Source organism: Monodon monoceros, unplaced genomic scaffold (assembly GCF_005190385.1).
Source record: "Monodon monoceros isolate NGI ecotype Baffin Bay Population unplaced genomic scaffold, NGI_Narwhal_1 Super_Scaffold_5, whole genome shotgun sequence".
NCBI classification, from domain to species: Eukaryota; Metazoa; Chordata; class Mammalia; order Artiodactyla; family Monodontidae; genus Monodon; species Monodon monoceros.
In genome coordinates, this window is record NW_021703782.1 from 26,057,096 (window position 1) to 26,076,636 (window position 19,541).

Genomic DNA, 19,541 nt, shown 5'->3' on the forward strand with positions numbered 1-19,541 from the left:
TCCAATGGAGCAGACTGGGTGTTCCTTCTGTTTTCTCTCTTGGGAGTGGTCCTGAGTCCTCACATGTCCCATGACAAACATGCCTCAGAGAACAAGTTGTGCTGTGAGCCAGGTAGCATCACTGGAAACTCTACCAGAAATTAGTGTGGGCCTCAGTTAACCCAGCACCAATGCCCCATGAGTAGGTTCCCCTGCACTGGCAGCTGCAAACTTCCTGAGGCTCACAAACTCAGCATGTCAAAAACAAGAATCAGGGCTTCCCTGGTGGCGCAGTGGTTGAGAGTCCGCCTGCCGATTCAGGGGACGCGGGTTCGTGCCCCAGTCCGGGAAGATCCCACATGCCGCGAAGCGGCTGGGCCCATGAGACATGGCCGCTGAGCCTGCGCGTCCGGAGCCTGTGCTCCGCAACGGGAGAGGCCACAACAGTGAGAGGCCCGCGTACTGCAAAAAAAAAAAAAAAAAAAACAAGAACCATGACCCCCCTCTCCAAACTCCTTCTCTCTGTGCTTCCTGTCCCAGTCACGGGAACCACCATCCATCTGGAAACATGGAAGTCTTTCTTGACTGGTTCCTCCCCTCACTCCCAAAGCAAACTTTCAACAAGTTCAGCCATTGGCCCTCTGACTTTTCTCAAATCTATCCACTTCGCTCCATCTCAACCTCAACACCCTAGTCCAAGCAACAACCATCTCTCTTCTGAAGGACTCTGACACCTTCCCAACTGGTCAGCCATATCCACTGCCCCTCTACCCACTGTCTACCCTAGTCCATGGTAACTTTTCAAAACACAATTCTATTGCTGCCCTTATGAAAGCTCTTCAACAATTTCCCACTGATCTCAGGACAGAGATCAGTATCCAGGTTTGTGGTGGTCTGGCCTCTGCCTGTGACTCCTCATCTCAGGCCATAAAACATCCTCCAAATCTTGACAAACCAGCCCTGCTGTCTTTCCTCTCATCCATGCTCCCTCTTCCCACAAGACACTTGTACCTGCTGTTCCCTCTGTCTGCAATGGAACCATCCCAACACCATTCCCCTTTTATTATTGTGGTAAAATATATATAACATAAAATTTACCATTTTAACTAATTTAAATATACACTTCAGTAGCATCAAGCACTTTCACATTGTTGTGCAAAAATATGGAACACTTCACAAATTTGTGTGTCATCCTTGCACAGGGGCCATGCTAATTGTATTTTTCCAATTTTAGTCTATGTGCTGCTGAAGTGAGCACCTTCTCCCTTCTGACTATAAAGTCTGACTCATCTTCCATTTATTCAGGGAAGCCTTTCAAGACCAGGTCCATCACAATCATATATTCCCCTTGAAAGCACAGCACCCAGTATGAGTTATATCAGCCGTCCCCAACCTTTTTGGCACTAGGGACCGGTTTCGTGGAAGACAATTTTTCCACAGGCTGGGGTGAGAGATGGTTCATGTGGTAATGTGAGCGATGGGGAGCGGCAGATAAAGCTTCACTCGCTCGCCTGCCGCTCACCTCCTGCTGTGCGGCCAGGTTCCTAACAGGCCGAGGACTGGGGATTGGGGACCCCTGAGTTATATGCTTGTTTCATTGGTGTCTGTTCTGTCTCACTAGACTATGAGATCCTTGAGGGCAACACTCAGAGCATAGAGGAATGTTAGGTACACAGTGGGAGCTCAGTGCATCCTAGTTAAATGAATAAACACAGAAATGCAATTCTACCATCAGTGGAAACGATCTTTGACTTTATTATAGAAAATTATGAAGTTCTGCATTGCCTTAAACTCCATTCCAGAGCAGGATCTTGACTTCACCTTTGAAAAACTAAAATCAATAATGAGGGGTTTTTTTTATCCTTTTCTCAAATAGAAGAATTATTAATGCAGACTTTATCTCTCATAAAAGAAGAAACACCCGATAGTCTTTATTTCTTATATTCATTGAATATATATATTTATTTTTCTGTTAAAAATGTTTATTCATTTTTCTATGATATTTGTTTTTTTTAATTTTTATTGGAGTATAGTTGATTGACAATGTTGTGTTAGTTTCTGCTGTACAGCAAAGTGAATCAGTTATACATATACATATATCCACTCCTTTTTAGATTTTTTTCCCCATGTAGGTCATTACAGAGTACTGAGTAGAGTTTCCTGAGCCATACAGTAGGTCCTTATTAGTTACCTATTTTATATAGAGTAGTGTGTATATGTCAATGCCAATCTCCCAGTTTATCCCCCCCCTTCACCCCTGGTAAACATAAGTTTGTTTCTTTACATCAGTGACTCCATTTCTGTTTTGTACATAAGTTCATTTGTACCATCTTTTTTAGATTCCACATACAAGCGATATCATGTGATAGTCTTTAAATAGTAGGTTTTCCTTCGATTCTATGCATCACGGTTTCACAACTATTGACACTCAGACCTCTGAAGCAGTTTGTAATTTCCAAAAACTAATGTAAAGTAGAGGCTATTTTGCCTAAGCCTGCAAGATACCCAGCAAGATGCTGCCCTACCACATCTGTAAAGAAGTCCCCACCTCTCATTGGGGCTGATAGTGGGTTCTGAAGATGGCTTTCCCTGAAACCTGAGGTATGTCTGCAGCCACCAAGTTCATGGAGAACTTGTCACACCCAACTCCAAGAAGGCCTGCTATGGGCCAGACTGGGTACGTCTGAGATTTCATGAGACCAAGGATGCCAACACTGGGTTATAGCAAGGACAGCTGACATTCACGTGACCCTTCACACTTTATGGGTTATTCATAACACCAAGAGCTCTTAGGAAGCAACATCAACATCAACAACAGCGTTCTAATTTTACAGATGAGGGGAAAACACTTAGAAGTCAAGTAGCTGGTCCAACATCCCTTAGCCAGGAGCCAGACCAGATTTAGCACATGGTTTTGATGCCTAAACCCTTGCTTTTGTTACTCCACTTTGTGCAATATGTCATTAACTACTGCATTTTTTAAAGGCAACTTCTATTCCCACAGCACCCTAGAAATGGTATAAATAAAGTTCTTCTGGTCACTTTGCACCATGGGTGAAGCCATGGAAAGTAGAAAGAAATGTGGCCTGTGATTATAAGGCCCTTTAATGTGCTTGAACACTTACCTTACCACTTGATGGCATACTCTGTGGTTATTCATTAAGTGTGTTCTGGTCCCCTGGCTGATCAAAAGTCTGGAGGTATCACACGATGACCAAGACTGCTTGGTAACACACAAAACCTTAAGAGCCCTGGGTCCATGAGCTATCCCAAGGCTCTGTCTCCCCTGTAGAGTGTGTCTTCATGCAGACAGTCTTGAAGCTGGTTCCTGTCCTGGCATTCTGCAAAGTTTCACTTAATCTTTGGGAAAAACTAGAATGCCCTCTGCCTCTAAGCATAGCTTCTGGTAGGCTAAGTCCATTAAGTTTCCTATAAATCCTGCTTGTTCCCACCCTCTTCACAGAGAACATGGTGAAAAACACACTAATCTCTTGGATCAAAGTGAGAACAAATGCGTAATGCTCCCACTGCAGGATCAGAGCGTGCTTAGATAACCCTGTGGGCTCTTGGCTGAGGAGGTGATGAAAGGGACAGAGGTGCCTGTCATGAGGTCATGGACCAAAACCTTCTGACACCTGTTCCCTTGCCACCATACTTGGCCCTGCTGAGCCAAAGATTCCAGTAACCAAAAATATCCCTCTGTCTGCATGTCCCATCTCCCCATTAGGTTTTCCTTTCTCATATCTATGAATTTGCCTTTCATCACCTCTGCCACATGTTCCCCTGAGCTCCGTATGACCCTTACCTCCTCTCCCCTTGGCCACAGCTCATTTCTTTTCATGTTAACCATCAAAAATTCAACAGGAGCAGAATGTAGGTAACTTAGCTTTATTCACTCAGCAGTGCATGCACACATCCCCCAAACTTTTATTATCTACCTCCATCTTAGGATTTCTTTTTTAAACAAAGCTCCTTTGTTTAAAAAAGAAATCTTCCCAGGCTTCCTTCATCTCTTACTTCAGTGGTCTCACCTTCCAATTATAAGACTTCAAACAGTTTGGGGACAGAGGGAAAGGGTTTTATGTTGTTTTCATGATTTTTTAAAATCAACGTCATCTTCATCATTGTCATCATCATCGTTATTATTGTTATCATTTAGTATGGATTTTCACTCTGATCCTTACTTACAAAATCCTCTCTCCTAACATAAAAACATTCTGCTTTTGTATTACTTGAAATTAATTGTTCTCTTGTTGAATTTTAACTGTCAGCTTAAGAATAGTTTCCACTGGTGTCTGCATTTTACCATCCATACATGCTCATTTTTCCCCTCAGGTGTGTGTTATTTTTTTTAACATAAGGGCTTCACACAAGGAAACTGTGTATAAAATGCATCAAGAACATATCTGTGGTCAGAGATAACAACTCAGAGGCATAGGAAGACCCTGGCTATTCACGTAGCTATTCCTGTCCTTTAACTTTTCTTACTTTTTCAGAGAAAATTGATGCCCTGAAAAAGCCACTGGTGGTTTTGGAGAAATACTGATTTTTCTGAGGGGAAAAACTTGTATTTCCATAACCAGGTGCTTACTTATCAGCACTTATAGTTTAAATAAACCATTTTACTCTTAAAATTATTCATGACAATGTATCTTGAAGAGCTCATTTAACAAACTTACTATGGAAACCATGGACTGAATGGAAAGGCTACAAAGCAGAATTGGAGAAGAACAGCATACTGATTTGAAAGCACATTAGCAGCTTTCTCTCTGCTAATACTGAAAGGGCTGATCTGAAAAAGAAACCTTTGGGCTGCAAAGCATGGCATTGTGTTGGGAATTAAATTTCTCTTGGTGCACTGAGTATTAAGCAAAACGGATTGCTGTAAGTGTCTATGTATGGTCATTCGGTGCGTGTAGGAGAATTTGTGTCTGGTAGCAACAACAACAGTCGTTACAAAAGTTGAACGTGCCTGGTGAGCACAGGCAGCCAGCTGGGGAAGCAGCCGTGGTGATGGGGACACCAACCTAACCATCGTTGGGTGAGTACCAACCTGACTTCTTGGTGCTTCAAAAGCATAAACAGGAATCACTATATTGTATATCTGTATCTTATATAATATTGTACATCAACTATACTTCAATTTTAAAATATGATATTAAAAAAAACATAGGGCTTCCCTGGTGGCACAGTGGTTGAGAGTCCGCCTGCCGATGCAGGGAACACGGGTTCATGCCCCGGTCCGGGAGCATCCCTCATGCCGCGGAGCGGCTGGGCCCGTGAGCCATGGCCGCTGAGCCTGCGCGTCTGGAGCCTGTGCTCCGCAACGGGAGAGGCCACAACAGTGAGAGGCCCGCGTACCGCAAAAAAAAAAAAAAAAGCATAAACAAGATGATTTATAGGGACTTAAAATCTAGTTTAGAAAAACAAAATTAGTGGAATGAGACCAACATGGAACTGGTGAGACGCTAAGAGCTGTTCCTAGAGTAGGGGCAGTTTCCTTATTCTTCTGTCACTTTGTTCACTGCCACTTTGACAAGGGACGTCCTCAGTCTTTGTGCCTTGGATTGCTACTCTGGAAAAATTCTCCAGAGAGTAACTTTATTATGATTCTTTCATTCTTACTCAGTAATTTGTTCCAACATTACCCACCATAGTTATAGAAAACCTATTCTGAATATGCAGAGACTATATTCATTTTGGGTCCCAAAGTAGAAAGGGACAACTTTCTAGCTAATTAATTTTACTTGCATTTTTGTTTTCAGGCCTACATATTTATTTTAAGTAATGCCTTATACACAGCACTCAAAACTGGTTTTTCAGATTAGAATATACGATATAAAGAACCTCAGACATTTCAATCACTTATAATCATGAAGTATTCTACTGAAACATAACCACTGACCCTGAGCACAGATATTATCTACTGCTGTGTAACAAATTACTCCAAAATTTACTGACTTAAAACAGCAATAAACGTTGACTATCTTTTACAGTTTTTGTGAGGCAAGAACTTAGGGTGGTCCTGGATCCACGTCTCTCACAAGGTCATAGTAGGTAAGGGCTGCCAGGATCTGATAGCTTGGTGAGCTGGAAGATCTACATGCATACTAGCCTATCCACACGGTTGGCAGCCAGTACTGGTTGTTGATACCAAGCCTCAGGTCTCTACCATGTGTGCTTCTCCACAAGGCTGGTTGAATATCTCCATGACATGGTGGCAGGTTTCCCACAGAGCAAACGTGATGTCAGAGGTGGAGGTTATATCCCGTTTATGACCCAGTCTCAGTAGTCAAATAACATCCCTTCTATTCATTAGAAGTGAATCACTAAGTCCAGCCAGCATCCAAGGGTAAGGGAATTAAGCTCTACATTTTTTTTTTTTTCTTTTTTGCGGTACGCAGGCCTCTCACTGTTGTGGCCTCTCCCATTGCAGAGCACAGGCTCCAGACGCGCAGGCTCAGCGGCCATGGCTAACCGGGCCTAGCCGCTCCGCAGCATGTGGGATCTTCCCGGACCGGGGCACGAACCCGTGTCCCCTGCATCGGCAGGCGGACTCTCAACCACTGCGCCACCAGGGAAGCCCAAGCTCTACATTTTGAAGGGATGGGTGTCATAATTTGCAGAAGTGTTTTAAAACCATCAGTGGTTATAGATAAATGTAAATTATTTTAAAGCTTTATAGCTTATTTTGAGATATAATTTATGTAAAGTAAAATTCATAAATCTTAAGTGTACAGCTGAGTAGTTTTACATGAGTATATACCTGTGTAACCACCACCTAGATCAAAGTATATAACATTTTTGTTGTGTATAATGTATAATATTTTTCAGCTCCTTAGAAAGTTTCATCATGTGAATTACACTGAATTTTCTATGTACACAACCACCATCTACAAAGACACCTCTAGTTCTTCCTTTCTCATCTTTATAACTTTTCTTTATACTTCTCTTGATTTTTCTCTACTGTCTGGGACCTCCAGTACAATGTTGAATAGATGTAGTGTGAGTGGACATCCTTGTCTTGTTCTCTACTTAGGGGAATATGTTCCGTATTTCACCATATACATCTGTAGGTTGTTTTGTAGATAACTTTTATCAGATCAAGGAAGCTCCATTCCTGATTTGGTTAAGCATTGGCAGTAGACATATAAAGAGAATCATGGTTCATGACTTTACTACCTGCTCATCAATATTAAACATTAGCCAGAGTATTGCCTTTAGCTGCAAATGTCCCTTATCTAATTTACAGAAAAATTATACCAGGTCCACACATTAAAAAAAAATATTGCCCAGAGCAGTCCTCAATTTCCAAACATACCGATCTTCAAAAATGTATTTGTTTGTCAGTCCTTTGTAAATTGCAAGACTTTTTCACATGTAAGCTTAATTATGTTTGGTGTATAAAAGCCAACTACAAAAGTGTATTTAATCTACCTTGTGCCCGAAGTTACAGTCTCAGCTACTGGCAGGGGATGGTGGTGGAGCTCTGAAGAGAAATGGAAGGAGGAAGAGAGGAAGCCCAAGCAGCAGCAGCAGCCACAGCTTGTGGGGAAGGCAGTTCTCGTTGCCACAGACTCCCCAAGCAACCCCATAGCTGGGTGTGGCTGACACTTGCAAATTAGCATCATGTGAATCAGGGCTCTCTGAACCCCACCATATGTGCTGAAGAATTTTTAAATGTCTCAACACCCAATTCATATAGCTCTAAAAGCAATAAACTTTAAAATAAGAACACTGGAATAGCACTGACAAAGTGGTCTCCAAATTCATTGTCACATTTACTCTTCACAGCAGGCCTGTGAGGTTAACAGACAAGGACACAGGCTTAGAGACATTCAGTGACTTGCCCAAGATCTCCCAGCGTAGAACATTTGCACCCAGGACCTGATCCAAGACTTGGAGCATGAAGTCTTTTCACTGTATCATGTTGGCAACTGATTGCCTTTTTTAAAATGTTTTCTTTTAATCCCTGCCACGGGTGTGTTCATGCTTAACGTAACTTTTTCTGATTGTTCATCTTTTACTATTATATAGTTTAGTAGTGAAAGAAATGATTGTAGTCAGTACATGTATGAAAATTATGAAGGCCATGGTTTAGATTAACTTGCAGGACATTTTTTATAAGGTTCCCCCTTTTTCTGCTTCAGAGTAGTCCTTGAGCATCAGTCAATGTTTGGTGGTTGCTTCTAGCAAGTCTTTTGCTTCATTAATTTTGGTTGCTAAGTCAGGAGATCCACCTTTATCTGAATGATTCAAAATCATGATGCTCCTGTGAGCTGCTCTAATCTTGGCCTTGCTGGCAGATGGGCTTACACCCAAAATAAAACTCACTTCTCACCTATTCATTTTCTGTTCAAATCCTCCTTTATAGTAGGATGAAAAGCTAGGAGTTGAAATCTTCTTTGCAGTTTCTGTGATTTCTTGTCCTAGAGGTTTCCAGATCTGAAATGCACAATGACCTGAAAATCCAAGAGCTGCAATACCCAGCCCCACAGCTATCAAACTTCTTGCCAGTCCCCGGTCGCTGTTGGCATCTGACCGCTTGGTGTGGGGTGGGGGGGTTAGACGGCTGGGATGCCACCGCCAAGGGCTTAATGTAACTTTAGATGTTACTTTGATGTAAATTGAAGCAACTATTATAAAAACGGCTATTTTTAGATTCCCAACCTTGGTCACAGTGCATTTAGCCATTTGGTTGAACAAATAGAGAAATTTTCTTCCTCATCCTCCAGTGTGTGTACCTTTATCACATTTTAAGACTTCTGCTACAAAACATCTATCAATAGAAGACTTGTCAAATAAATTTTGACATCTTTAAAAAAAAAAAAGAAATTCTGCTTCAGGTGACAAGGTATAAAAGCGGGACAAAGCTGATAAAGGAATAGTTCTATAATTTGGCAAGTACCCTAAATATTACCCACCAGAAGACTAATAATAATAATGAAAGTCATTCAGCATCATCATTTCATTGTGTCAGCACATCCGTTTCCCACCGCCATGTGCAAGGTCCTGCCTTGGGCATCCTTAGAGCCATGACTAAGTAAAACTTCAGCAAGCAAGTCTCAATTTACTAATACTTCCTAATGCAGATGTTGGGATCATATTTGCTTTTCAAATGGAAAAACACAAAACACACACAAGGACACTGTAGGATATACACATTTTGGACATCATATTGATTTTTGAACAATAGGAGGTGTTCTGCAAGGCTGCTTTTGATACCAGATATGCAGGCATTGGTGAGCAGGTGAGGGATGTCTCTGGTCTCCATCTAGAGAGAAAGTCCCATTTATCATATGACATTGACATGCACCAGAGGGGAATGGCATTAGGGCACAGAGAGGCCTGGTGATCCCACCTCTAAGTGATGCAACTGTAGATCCGTCCAAAGGGCTGATCAAAGAGCAGCTGGCTGGGCTGGATGTGTGCCAGGGTAGCTATGACTTACAGATCCAGCAAGGACAACAAAGGGACTCTCAATGTTTAAATAATAAATGACAGCCTCGAGGGGAGACAGACTCACTTTTCTCAAGGTTTTCTATTTGAACAAGATGACCTCAGCATCAAGTATGAAAGGGCATCTTTCCAAAGGCTGTTAATATTAGTCTCGCTTGCTATGTAAACAATAACAGAAGGCATCAAAGCCAGAATGCCATTACTCCTTGGATTGTGAACATTCAAGTAGAGCCGATTGCTCTGTTTTTATTACTATTGTTATTAAATCATTGATTGGATCATCCCATGGAACATGAAAGTTTACATCAAGATTGATTTTTCCAAAAGTGAAGCTGCAACAGTATTTGAGTGTGGCTTTTACCTCCTTAATTTTCTGAAGTTCTCTTAAGTGAGAAAGCCAGTGATCTAAATAGATGGTAGGCAGGATTTAGAAGGCTTTTTCAGGTCTCTAGTTAGCATGAAATCTTTTTTTAAATTACTGCTCCTCTAGACATTTATTTTGAAGTGCCCTGCCATGGCTTTGATGACTGCCAGTCTAGGTTTCAAACCTCTCCCCTGCCTACCATGCGATTAGGAGTACATCACTTCCTGCAGATAAAAGGATGACAAGAACCCCTGGCTCCACTGGGAGAATCAGAGGATAGACACTGGAGAGAACTTGGTCTTTTCTGGAGGTCACCCGAGAAAAGTAAGGTGTTCTGTCATCACCTTTCCTGATAGGTGATTTCTTAAGCTAATTACTCTCTCCTTTAAATGTAGTCTCTACAAGATATCACAGGAAATAAATTTTTGGCTCTCTCTCACTGAGCTGTTTTTCAAGTGCTTGCCAATGAAATTCACATTGTTTACCCCAATTTCATCTATTCATAGTTTGTGGCATTTTTCCAAGCTCTAGTTTATATTTTTTCATGCTCCCTTTTTGTTCTTTGATATAAAGCTTTCAGAGTTTTGCCATTCTGCTGTGAGGCTGTGTCTTACTCATATTAGAAAAATTAATGCCAAGGAAGGAAGGTTTCAGTTGTTTCTTCTGAGGTCCTGCTTTAGACAGGTTTGTCAAGTTCCTTCATGTGATTTTTTATGGTTCCCCCACCTAAGTACAAAAGTAGGCACCAGTGATCATTTTATCAAATGAACTGACTCAGAACTTTGATAAAGACTAATACAAGTATGTTAAGACCTAAATTTATTTCTTCTAATCTGCAGTTTTGTTTTATTTTGTTTTTTACTAATTACTAACTTATAGAGTAGTTAAAGGGGAGTGGACAAGATAATGAAGTAGGAAGACACTGAACTCACCTCCTCCCATGGATAAATCAAAATTACAACTATTTACAGAGAAACTATTGATGAGAAAAACCGTACGCATAGCAGAAAAGATGTAAAGAAGGAACCACGACAAGATGGGTAGGAGTCAAGACCCATACCCCTGGGTAAGCAACCCACAAATGGAAGGATAATTACAATTTCAGAGGTTTTCCCCAAGGAACAAGGAGTCTGATACCCACACTGGGCTTCCTGGCCCAGGAGTCCTGCACAGGAGTAATAAGCCCCTAGAATGTTTGGCCTTAAAAGCCAGTGGGGCTTACTTTCAGGAGAACCAGAGGGCTGTGGGAAGTAAAGACCCCAATCCTAAAAGATGTATATAAAATTTTGCATGCTCTAGGACCTAGGGCAGAAGCAGTAATTTAAATGAAGCCTGGGTCAAACCCACCTGCTGATCTTGGAGAGCCTTCAGGAGGCAACTGGAGCTCACCCTGGAGACATAGACACTGCTGGCAGCCATCTGGGGGAGCTTGCTCTACCACGTGCATACTAGTGCTGGCAAGCACCATTTTGGAATCCTCCTTCTAGATTATTAGTTCCAGGACCAAGCCCCACCCACCAAGCTGTCAGTACTAGTCGGAGACTCCTTGGGGCAAGTAACTAGATGGGTGGAGACACAGCCCACTCATGAGCAGGTAAGCTGCCATAAGACCCCCTGAGCCCACAACCACCCCAGGACCCAGTTCTGTCCACCAGAGGGCCCAGGATCCAGTGCACTGACACTAAACCCCAAGGGCTCTCCAGGCAGAGACCCTGGGACCCACATCCACCAACCAGTGGAACAGCACTATCCCCAGGACCCCCAGGGCCTCAGCCCCACACACCAGTGGACAGGCACCAGTCCTGGGACTCCAGAGGCCTTGACCCCACTAATCACTGGTGGACACCAGCCCCAGGACCATCACAGCCCTGCAGCTATATCAGAACCTGGGCTATTCACCAGCAGACCAGCATCCACACCAAGACCACCTGGGCCACAGCCCTGCTCACCAGCAAGCCAACAGCAGCTTTAGGACACCTTGGGCCCCTCAGGCAGCTGCCCCCAGGATCCAGCCCAACCAACCAGAAGGCTAATACCAACTTCAGGACATCCAGGGACCTGCAGCCAGGGACTGGGGAACCCAGCTCCACCCACCAATGGGCTGGCTCTAGTCCAAGGACCCCCTGGGCCCCAGCCTCACCTACCAGGAGGCTATACAATCTCTAAGACATCTTGGACCCATCATCCAGCCATCCTCAGATCCAGCCCCTTTCACCAAGGGACTAACACCACGGACCACACAACCATCTGTGTCAGGAACTGGCTCCACCCATCAGAAGACCAACAGTAGATCCAAGACTTCCAGTCCTGCAACCACCCATCTGGAACTCAGCCAAACCCATGAGTGGGCTGGCAGTAGGCCTGGGACCACTCAAGGCCTACAGCCAGTAGCCTCCAGACCAGGCTGCACCCACCAGCAGCTGGCAGCCTACAAACAAGGCAAGGCCTGACAATCAACTTGACCAAAAGCCAGCCACACCCACCAGACCACCCACAGTAGTCAACCCTCCACAACAGAAAGACCCACACAGCCCACATGGGGGCACCCCAGAGAATATATACTTTGGTGACCAGAGGGGAGTGTGCTGTGTGATGCATAGGACATCTCCTATGAAAGGACATTTCTCCAAGGTTGGGAAACATGACCAACCTACCTATTTCTATAAATAGAAATAAAAACAGCAAATGTGGCAAAATGAAAACACAGAAGAAAATGTTTCAGATGAAGGAACAAGGTAAAAACTCAGAAGAACTAAATGAAGTAGATAGGCAACTACCCAGTAAAATGTTCAAGGTAATGATCATAAAGATATTCAAAGAACTCAGGAGAAGACTGGAAGAAGAGAGTGAGAATATAGAAGTATTTAATGAAGAGTTAGAAAATATAAAGAAAACAAAACAGGGGTGAAGAATACATTAACTGAAATGAAAAATACATTAAAAGGAATCAACAGTAGATTAGATAATAAAGAGGAACAGATAAGTGAGCTGGAAGACAGAGTAGTGGAAATCATTGAAACTAAACAGATAAACAGAATGAAAAGAAATGAAAACAGTTTAAGAGACCTCTAAGGAAACATCAAGCATACTATCACTCTCATTATAGGGGTCCCAGAAGGACAAGGGACAGAGAAGGGGCAAAGAACATATTTGAATACATAATAGCTGAAAACTTCACTAACCTGGGAAAGGAAACAGACATCTAAGTCCAGGAAGTGCAGAGAGTCCCATACAGGATTAACCCAAAGAGGAACACACCAAGACACACTATAATTAAAATAGCACAAATTAAAGATAAAGAGAGAATATTAAAAGCATCAAGGGAAAAGCAACAAGTTACATACAAGGGAACTCCCATAAGGCCATCCACTGACTTTTCAGCAGCAATTCTGCAGGCCAGAAGGGAGCGGAACAATATATTTAAAGTGATGAAAGGGGAAAATCTACAACCAAGAATACTCTACATGGCAAGGCTCTCATTCAGATTTGATGGAAAGATCAAAAGTTCTACAGACAAACAAAAGCTAAAAGAATTCAGCACCATGAAAAAAGCTTTACAAGAAATGTTAAGGGGACTTCTGTAAGTGGAAAAAAAATAGGCTACAACTAGAAACATGAAAATTATGAAAGGAAAAAGCACATTGGTAAAGGCAAATATACAGCAAAAGTAGTAAATCATCCATGTGTAAACCTAGTAGGAAAGTTAAAGACAAAAGTGGTAAAATCATCTATACCCACAATAAGTAGTTAAGGGATATGCAAAATGAAAAGATGTAAAATATGATGTCAAAAACAGTAAACATGTGGGGAGGGTATGAAGGCAGGGTTTTTAAAACACATTTGAACATAAGAAATCAGCAAATTAGAATAATCAAATATATATAGATTGCTATATATAAACCTCACAGTAACCACAAACCAAAATCTATAACAAGTACACACACATACAAACACACACACAAGAAAGTAATCCAAACATAACACTAAAGATAGTCATCAAACACGAGTGGAAAGAAAAAAAGAGAAAGAAAGGAACAGAAAAGAACTACAAAAGCAACCCCAAAACAATGAACAAAATGACATTAAGTACATACCTATCAATATACTTTTAAATGTAAATGCTCCAATCAAAAGACATAGAGTGGCTGAATGGATAAAAAACAAGACCCATATATATGCTGCCTACAAGAGACTCACTTCAGATCTAAAAACAGACTGAAAGTGAACAGATAGAAAAAGGTATTCCATGCAAATGGAAATTAAAAGAAAATTAGGGTAGCAGTACATATATCAGAAAAATAGACTTTAAAACAAAGACTCTAACAAGAGACAAAGAAGGACATTACATAATGATCAAGGGATCAATCCAAGAAGAAGATACAACAACAGTAAATATATATGTACCTGATATAGGAGCACCTAAATACATAAAGCAAATATTAACAGACATAAAGGGAGAAACTGACAGTAGCACAACAGCAATGGGGGACTTTAACACCCCACCTATATCAATGGACAGATCATCCATACAGAAAACCAATAAGGGAAACACTGGCCTTAAATGACACATTACACCAGTTGAACTTAATAGATAGAACATTCCCTCACAAAGCAGCAGAATACACATTCTTTTCAACTGCAGTGGAACGTTCTCCCAGATAGATCACATACTAAGTCACATAACAAGTCTCAGTAAATTTAAGATTAAAAGCATATCAAGCATCTTTTCTATCCAAAACCCTGTAAGACTAAAAATCAAATACAAGGGGGGAAAAAAAGCAAAAAACCTAGACACGTGTAAGTTAAATGAATTCCTACTAAGAAAATCAATGGGTCACTAAATAAATCAAAGAAGAAATTTAAAAATACCTAGAGACAAATGAAAATGAAGTCACAATGATCCAAAATCTATGAGATGCATCAAAAGCACTTCTATGAGGGAAGTTTATAGTCATACAAGCCTACGTCAGGAAACAAGAAAAATCTCAAATAAACAACCTAACCTTACACCTAAAGGAATGAGAAAAAAGAAGAGAAAACAAAACCCAAAATTAGTAGAAGGAAAGAAATCATAAAGATCAGAGCAGAAATAAATGAAATAGAGACTTTAAAAAACAATAGAAAAGATCAGTGAAACTAAGAGCTGGTTCTTTGATAAGATAAACAAAATTGACAAAACTTTAGTCAGACTCATGAAGAAAAAAAAGAGAACGTCCAAATCAAAAATAAGAAATGAAAAAGAAGTTATAACCAACATCCCTAGAAATAAAAATGATCATGAGATTACTATGAACAACTATATATGAATAAAATGGACCTAGAAGAAATGAACATATTCCTAGAAATGTACAATCTCCCAAGACTGAACCAGGAAGAAATAGAAAATATGAAGAGACCAATTACCAGTAATGAAATTGACTCAGTAAGCAAAAAACTCCCAGTAAACAAAAGTCCAGAACCAGATGGCTTCACAGGTGAATTCTACCAAACATATAAAGAAGAAATTATAACTAGCCTTCTCAAACTATTCCAAAAATTGCAGAGGAAAGAACACTTCTGCACTCATTCTATGACGCTAGCATCACCCTGATACCAAAACCAGACAAAGATATCACACACAAGAAACTACAGGCCAATATCACTGATGAACATAGATGCAAAAATCCTCAACAAAATATTAGTAAATTGAATTTGAAACATATTAAAAGGATTATACAGCACAATAAAGTGGGATTTATCACAGGATGCAAGGATGTTTCAATACCTGCAAATCAATCAATGTGATACACCACATTAACAAATGGAAGGGTAGAAATTACATGATCATCTCAATAGGCACAGAAAAAGCATTTGACGAAATTCAACATCAATTCATGATAAAAAAAAAAAACCTCAACAAGTTTGGTATGGAGGGAATATATCTCAATATAGCCCATTTATGACAAACCCACAGCTAACATCATACTTAATGGTGAAAAGCTGAAAGCTTTTCCTCTAAAATCAGGAACAAGATATAAATACCCACTCTCACCACTTCTATCTAACATAGTATTGGAAGTCTTACTCACAGTTGGCAGACAGGTAAATGAAATTAAAGGCATCCAAATGTGATGGGAAGAAGTTAAGCTGTCACTATTTGCAGATGACATGATACTATATATAGAAAACCCTAAAGTCTCCACCAAAAAACTATTAGAACTAATAAATGAATTCAGTAAAGTTGCAGGACACAAGATTAATATACAGAAATCTGTTGCTTTCCTATACACTAATAATGAACTATCAGAAAGAGAAATTAAGAAAACAATCCTGTTTACAATCACATCAGAAAGAATAAAATATCTAAGAATAAACTTAACCAAGGAGGTAAAAGACCTATATTCTGAAAACTATAAAACACTGATGAAGGAATTTGAAAATGATACAAAGAAATGGAAAGATATTCCATGTTCATAAATTAGAAGAATTAATATTGTGAAAATGTTCGTATTACCCAAAGCAGTCTATAGATATCATGCAAGTCTTATCAAAATACCCATGACATTTTTCAGAGTGAGAACAAATAATCCTAAAATGTGTGTGGAACCACAAAAGACCCTGAATTGCAAAGTAATCTTTAGGAAAACAGACAAAGCTGGAGGTATCATGCTCCCTGACTTCAGACTATATTACAAAGCTACAGTAATCAAAACAGTGTGGTGCTAGCACAAAAACAGACACATAGATCAATGCAACAAAATAGAGTTCCAGAAGTATACCAACACACTTATGGTCAATTAATCTATGACAAAGGAAGCAAGAGTATATAATGCTCTTGGGAAAAGATAGTCCCTTCAAAAGTGATGCTGGAAAAATTAGACAGCAACATGTAAAAGAATGAAATTGGAACACTTTCTCACACTGTATAAAAAAATAAACTCAAAATAGATTAAAGACCTAAATGTAAGACATGAAACTATAAAATTCATAGAAGGGAACATAGGTAGAACACTTTTTGAAATAAATAGTAGTTTTTTTTTTTTTGGATCTGTCTCCTAAGGCAAAATAAATGAAAGCAAAAATAAACAAATAGGACCTAATTAAACTTAAAAGGTTTTGCATAGCAAAGGCACACTGATCCATAACAAAGCAAAAGACAATGTACTGAATGGGAGAAAATATTTGCAAATGATATGACTGATACAGGGTTAATATCCAAAATATATATAAAGCTCATGCAGGGGGGAGGAGTCAAGATGGTGGTGTGGGAAGATGCAGAGTTAGCATCTCCCCACAACTAAGGCACCTGCCGGCCACTGCTGTGAGACTGACCCCCAAGGAGATGGGAGGAACCCCAGAGTGAACCGGTAGGTTGTAGGGGGACCAAGGGGGGAGGAGAAGTGGAGGTCAGACAGGATCAGCTCCCCTGAGGCCGGGGAGATCAGGAGAGGCAGGTGGGAGGGACTCTCCAGGAAGAGTGGGAGAGGAGCAGAAGGCAATTGCCTGACCCACTCAGCCGGGGAGTCTGCTGAGCTCCCAAGCTGGTCAACCCCTGCCCCGGTTCCAAAGCCCCATCAAGGCCACGTGGGTGCTGGGGGCATAGGAGGGAGGCTGGGGAGATCAGGAGTGGTAGGCAGGAGGGTCCATCCAGGTGGAATGGGAGAGGAGCAGAGGACAATTGCCCCACCCACTCAGGAGCAGGGAGCCTGCAGAGCTCCCAGCCTGATCTCCTGCCCTCCAAGCTCTCTCCAGGCTGCGTGAGTCTTTGTGGGCATAGGAGGGAGGCGAGGGGGATCAGGAGAGGCAGGTAGAAGGGGTCCTGCAGAAGGAGCAGAAGAGGAACAGAGGGCAATTGCCCGGCCTACTCAGGCACAGGGAGCCTGCTGAGCTCCCAGGCCAATCCCCTAGCCTCCAAGGCCCCTCCAGGCAGCGTGGGTCCTTGTGGGCCCTTGTGGGCATAGGAGGGAGGCCAGGGGATCAGGAGAGGCAGGCAGGAGGGATCCTCCCAGACCCCAGACCGGAGGAGCAAAAGAGGAGAGAAGGGCGTTTGCTCCACCCACTTGAGCTCAGGAAGCCTGCTGGGCTCCCAGGTGAGGTCCCTTGCACTCTGAGACCAGAGGTAGGGGACACGCCTGGGCCCCTTCTGTTGCTTGAAACTAAGCCCCACCCCCCACAGCCCCAAGGGCTTTTTCCAGCCCCGTGGGTCCTGAGCATTGGCCCAGCCCATGACCCAAACCTTGGTCTTTCTTAGGCCCTGCTCTTCATGCAAGGGCTTTCCCCCACCCCTTTTATTTATTTATTTTTTCTTTTCCCTCCTCTTTTTTACTTATTGTGGTACTGATGTACCTTCTGGTTGTTGATTCATCTATTATTTTATTTTTAAATTCGTTCTAAAATATCTGTAGTTTCCTAGTCTAATTTTATATTTTACTTTATTATTTTCTTTATTTTTATTTTTTTTTGCCACCCCACGCAGCTTGCAGGATCTTGATTTGTGATGAGCCTGGGGTCAGGCGGAAGCTCCTGTGGCCGGAGCTCCAAGTCCAAACCACTGGACTAACAGAGAACCTCAGACCCAAGGGAATATTCATCAGAGTGAGGTCTCACAGAGTTCCTCATCTCAACACCAAGACCCAGCTATACCCAATAGCCTACAAACTCCAGTGTTGTAAGCCTCAGGCCAAACAACCTGTAAAACAGGAACACAATCCCATTAATTAAAAAAAAAAAAAAAGAAATAGCAAAAAAAATATGTCACAGATGAAGGAGCAAGGTAAAAACCTACAAGACCAAATAAATGAAGAGGAACTAGGCAATCTACCTGAAAAAGAATTCAGAATAATGACAGTAAAGATGGTCCAAAATCTCAGAAATAGAATGGAAGCATGGATTGAGAAAATATAAGAAACGTTCAACAAAGATCTAGAAGAACTAAAGAACAGACAAACAGAGATGAACAACACAATAACTGAAATGAAAAATACACTAGAAGGAATCAAAAACAGAATAACAGAGGCAGAAGAACGAATAAGTGAACTGGAAGCCAAAATGGTGGAAATAACTGCTGAGGAGCAGGATAAAGAAAAAAGAATGAAAAGAATTGAAAACAATCTCAGACACATCTGGGACAACACTAAACACACCAATATTTGAATTATAGGGGTCCCAGAAGAAGAAGAGAAAAAGAAAGGGTCTGAGAAAATAATAGAAGAGATTATAGTGGAAAACTTCCCTAACATGGGAAAGGAAATAGTCACCCAAATCCAGGAAGCACAGAGAGTCCCGTACAGGATAAAACCTAGGAAAAACACACCAAGACACATATTAATCAAACTAACAAAAATTAAATTCAAAGAAAAAATATTAAAAGCAGCAAGGGAAAAGCAAGAAATAACATACAAAGGCATCCCCATAAGGTTATCAGCTGATTTTTCAGTGGAAACTCTGCAGGCCAGAAGGGAGTGGCAGAATATACTTAAAGTGATGAAAGAGAAAAACCTACAGTCAAGATTACTCTACCCACCAAGGATCTCATTCAGATTTGATGGAGAAGTCAAAAGCTTTTCAGACAAACAAAAGCTAAGATAATTCAGCACCACCAAACCAGCTTTACAACAAATGCTAAAGAAACTTCTCTAAGAGGAAAACACAAGAGAAGAAAAAGAGGTGCAAAAACAAACCCAAAACAATTAAGAAAATTGTAATAGGAACATACATATCAATAATAACCTTGTACATAAGTGAATTAAATGCCCCAACC

General features: G+C 41.2%; 1 pseudogene; it reads right to left on the reverse strand.

Moving 5' to 3' along the window:
- Positions 1-1,136: 1,136 nt before the first annotated feature.
- Positions 1,137-1,237, reverse strand: LOC114884909 (annotated as a pseudogene).
- Between the last annotated feature and the right edge of the window lie 18,304 nt (positions 1,238-19,541).